Genomic DNA, 4,803 nt, shown 5'->3' with positions numbered 1-4,803 from the left:
GGCAGGACGGGGGGTCCCCACGGGAGGGGGCAGCGGTAAATCCGAGGGGATCTCAGCCCCCCCTTTCTCTCCCCGCTCCTCGTGGGTCACCGGCTCTTCTGGTCCGCCAGCCATGTCCCGGCCCCACAGACATTTTCCACCCGCCCCTTTCCCAGGTCTCTCTCCCCCCCCCTCCGGCCCCACGCAGGGACCCCCATGGGGCCAGTCCCCTCCCCCCAGGACCCCCTCGTGGGGCCCCAGGGCAGAGCCTGGCCGGGCCCGGGGGCGTTGGGCTCCTGCGGGGGCAGCAGCTCCGAGCCCCCCGCGGGCGCTACCCCCCAGGGAGCAGATCCCGGCGCTGCGAGATGCCGGGTCCCCCCCACGGACACTGAGGCAGAGTCACCGCCCGGCCCCGGCCCCGCCCCCGAGGGGCCGGTACCTGGAGGCTGCAGCTCCGCAGCGGGGCGGGCAGAGCCCGGGGCGGCTCCAGTGGGAGCAGGGCCCGGGCCGGGCACGTTAATGAAGGGCTCTCACCTGCCGCGATCTGCGCATGCCCAGAGCTCCAACAGCACAAACGCTTCTCCGGCCCCGGGAGAGGCTCCAACGGCCCCGCACGAGCCAGGCAGACCCGCAGAGCCCCGCGCGCGTTCGCAGCCCGGCCCCGGTTCCGGCTCCGCCTCCCCCGCCGACGTCACTTCCGCTCCAGAGAGAGTCAGGAACTACATCTCCCAGCCTGCTCCGGGAACGCTTTCACCCTCTCTGTCCCAGGCAAGGGAGCTGTAAGTGCGCATGCTCCGTACAAGCCCCAGCCGGTGGGTGGGAGAGCGAAGCTGCAGCAGTCGTCTGCGGGTCACCTGGTGAGTGAGAGACCCCGGGGGGGGGCGCTGAGGCCGGGCGGGAAAGTGACTCTCTGCCCCGGGGACCTGGGAGAAGCCTCGGAGCTGCCTCGGCCCCAGTGGAGCTGCAGTAGAGGCGGGGGCCCGGCGGGGGGTCCCCGTGGGGTGTTGGGCGGGGAGGGGAGAAGTTGCGGGGGGGAGGTCGATGGGGGGGGTTGAACTGTCTCTGAGGAGCCAGGAAATTCCCGGGGTGGGGGGAAGGGGGGAGGGGAGTTAATTGGATCCTGTCCCTGTTTGTGCCACTTGCCTCTCACCCCACCCCCATACAAATCCTCTCTAGTTCTGCCCCTTTTCTCGCTCAGTGTCTCACACGGGTCTATAAAATCCGGGGAGATTCCCACCCCCACCCCCAATGATCCTCTCTCTCGTCTCTCCTGATTTCCCCCGGTCTCTCCATAATTCTCAAATGTCAATTTAAAATCTTCTCTGAGGGGCATTTTCCTACCCATTTTATCTGCAGTGATTTGTCCTTGTCTCACCAGTTTCCAGTCACCTGCCCATCCCCCACTACTGTCTCCTCCCTCATCCAGGGACCTTGCTGCCCCGTAATTACCAACACACTTGCCTCCAGCCACGTTCTCTGCCAGCGTGGGGAAGGGAGGAGCCCATGTTCCCTATGGGGACTTCCCAGACCCCGGCTTCCTAATCCTACTTGCTGCCCCGTAATTACCAACACACTTGCCTCCAGCCACCAGTTTCCAGTCACCTGCCCATCCCCCACTACTGTCCCCTCCCTTGCCCTCTTAAAGCAGCTCTTCAAAAGGCTCCCTGCTACCCATGTGCATGGTGGTGGGGGGAGGGGGGAACTATCACTTTCTGTTTATGTATTGGACAGTGGTATAAAATCCAGTCAAACAGTCCCCCTTTTCTAACTAGCAATATAAAATTCTCTGTTATCAGGGAAAGTGCTAGGGACTGGCATGAAAGTGACTCTGCACAAACAGCCCCCCCTCGTTTCTCCTTTCATTAGCAATTGCTAGGAGAAAATTCAGCCATGGGAGACAAAGCTCCCAGGAATGGGACTTTCCCAGCCAGAGGGGCAAGGAAAGAGGACAGAGGAAGGAGAGACTGAAAGGGGCAGTGATGGAAATGAGTGGAGGGAGAGATTTCCAGCTCTCTAATCCACCCAGATGCAGGTATTGCAGGATGGGGGGAGAGATAGCTTAGAGGTTTGAGCATTGGCTTCCTAAACCCAGGGTTGTGGGTTCAATCCTTGAGGGGGCCATTTAGGGAACCTGGGCCAAAAAATTGGGAATTGGCCCTGTTTTGAGCAGGAGGTTGGACTAAGTGACCTCCTGAGGTCCCTTCCAGCCCTGGTAGTCTATGGGTTTATGATCCCTGGGCAGAATCACATTCCAGTGAACAAGAAAAGGATCAGACAGAGGAAAAAGCCAGTTCCTGACTGCATATTCCTGCTGCTGTGGGGTCAGTGTCCAAGAGAATCCCACACAGTGACTCCTTTGGTTCTGCTCTTTTTCTAGCATTGTGTTCAGTCTTTGTTTTGGGATTGGGGGAGGGAGAAGGGAGGCTAAAAATCTCTGTGTTGGCTTAGCCTGGAAGTAGGGGGCAGGTCTACACTCTAATAAAGAGATTAAGCATTTTCCCAGCATGGCAGACTCTAGGATGTCTGTCCGCAAGGAAAGGGCCTGGGAGGATCATGATGTAAAATGAACTAAAGCCTATTCTGAAACCCTCACAATTACCCTTCTCACCCTCCCAGGCTGCAGAGTGACATCCCTGTTTCACTCCAGCACATCCCATCCTCCTGTGGGACAGGGGAGAAAAATGGCTGCAGTGGAGCAAGTTCAGGTAGGGATTATTGGGGGGGTTGCTGGTGGGTTTCTGCAGGAGGGAGAGGGACAGCAAATACACTAGAGATGGAAAGATTTGCACAGTCTGGTTTGGAGGTTGAAGCGGGGCAGGAAATTCACAGGGTGGGAAAGGGAGGAGGACAGGGTGTGGCAAACCTGCTGGGAGTTGTTTAATAAGTGGCCTAGATTCTAGGAACAGACCCATGAGGTTAGCAGGTGGAAATGCTCTAGTTTGTTCAACAGAAAATAACCCACCTTCATGGGGCTGAAAAAATGCAGCTTCTCACAATGAGGAGGTGTTGGGCTTCCATCCATGGAACTCTCCCTGGACTCTGCTAGGGGCTCCATCTCCTGTATCAGTCTGTGGCTAGTAGGTGTGTGATGGATCTGCTGGGAGAGACGAGGGGCTCTCTCTTCATCCCCTTAACCTGATATTTCCAGGATGCTCTGAGCGGGCTGGGGTGGGACTCTGTTGACTGTGATCTACCAGAGCTCCCATTTGATTTGGAGTGTGAGTGGGACAGCAGGTACTGAGTGTTGGACTCGTGCTATTTCAGGGGCCAGTGACCTTTGAGGAGGTGGCTGTGTATTTCACCAGGGAAGAGTGGGCTCTGCTGGGCCCCATTCAGAGAGCCCTCTACAGAGCCGTCATGCAGGAGAACTATGAGAATGTGACCTCGCTGGGTAAGGATTCCTGTACTCTCTGTTCTTGGAAGTGGAAATGAAGAGTTAAGGTTCATGCCACCTTCACAATACCACCTCTACTCTGTCCTCTTTCAGCATCAACCCAATATACCAGTGACACACACACTGCCAGAGACTCTCCCCTGCTGCAGAAAACTTTGGGATCAGAGCACAGGAGCAGTATCACACTGTCAAATATCTCCTCTTTGCTCAAGTAAAATGGGGGATTAGGTCTAGCGTAATGAACAGAAGCTTCCTACCCCTGACCTTCACTCAAACCCTGAGCCTACTCCACCCGGACTAGAATGGGCTTGGGGTGTAGCAAACAGGTTGCTGGAGTCAGAGCTGCTGGTCCAGGGTTACTTATCACACAGACACTCAGTGCATCCTTGAATGCTGGCTGGGGGTATCCAGACAGAGGAGCTCCAGCAGCAGAACACTGAATCTCACTCAGGATTACAGACAACACAACTCCTCACTGATCTGGATTTCACACCAGATGCGTGAAAATGGCTTAGGTTGGTAACAAAACTTCTTGAGACATGGAAAGTCTTGCTCCCGCATCACCAGGTGAAATAGCCACAATCTCTCTTCTCTGCAGGCTCCTTGGATTTTTGAGTCCCTCATTCCCAAAGTCACAAGACCCTGATTCTTATTTTTCACATTCTGGGGTACGTCTAGACTACCCGCCGTATCGGTGGGTAGCGATCGATTTCTCGGGGATCGATATATCGCGTCTCATCTAGACGCGATATATCGATCCCCGAACACGCTCCCGTCGACTCCAGAACTCCACCAGCGCGAACGGCAGTAGTGGAGTCGACAGGGGGAGCCACGGATGTCGATCCCGCGCCGTGAGGATGAGAGGTAAATCTGTCTAAGATACTTCGACTTCAGCTACGCTATTCACGTAGCTGAAGTTGCATATCTTAGATCGATTTTCCCCTCCCCCCCAGTGTAGACCAGCCCTGCTTTCCAAGACTAATTAGAGTCTGTTGCTCCTGAATTATAGCTTCTAATTTCTCAGTGTTCTCCACACCCAGGGATTTTCCTGCTCCCTCCCATTACACTGGACTCAATCAGTTCCCTAGTACATAAAAAACAGCCATACTGGGTCTGTCCAGAGGTCCACCCAGCCAATGCCAGGTGCTCCAGAGGGAATGAACACAACAGGTAATCATCAAATGCTCCATCACCTGTCATGCTTTGCCAGCTTCTAGCAAGCAGAGGCTACAGACATCTTCCCTGCCCACCCTGGCTAATGGCCATTGATGAACCTATCCTCCATGAATTTATCATGTTCTTTTTTTGTACCCTGTTATAGTCTTGGCCTTCACAACCTTCTCTGGCAAAGAGTTCCACAGGTTGACAGTGCATTGTGTGAAGAAATACTTCCTTTTGTTTGTTTTATACCTGTTGCCTATACATTTTTT

General features: G+C 55.2%; 1 long non-coding RNA gene across 1 annotated transcript; it reads left to right on the top strand.

Annotated features, from left to right (window-relative positions):
- The first annotated feature begins 662 nt into the window (after window positions 1–662).
- LOC123360599 lies at window positions 663–3,301 on the top strand. The gene is made up of 3 exons (XR_006576037.1): window positions 663–836; window positions 2,596–2,684; window positions 3,244–3,301. It is a non-coding gene; the product is annotated as an uncharacterized LOC123360599 (long non-coding RNA).
- Window positions 3,302–4,803: the final 1,502 nt, after the last annotated feature.

The sequence above is a fragment of the Mauremys mutica genome, unplaced genomic scaffold (assembly GCF_020497125.1).
Source record: "Mauremys mutica isolate MM-2020 ecotype Southern unplaced genomic scaffold, ASM2049712v1 Super-Scaffold_100280, whole genome shotgun sequence".
Classification (NCBI taxonomy): domain Eukaryota; kingdom Metazoa; phylum Chordata; order Testudines; family Geoemydidae; genus Mauremys; species Mauremys mutica.
Note: the sequence above shows the minus strand (reverse complement) of the source record. Positions and strands in the feature narration are given on the sequence as shown.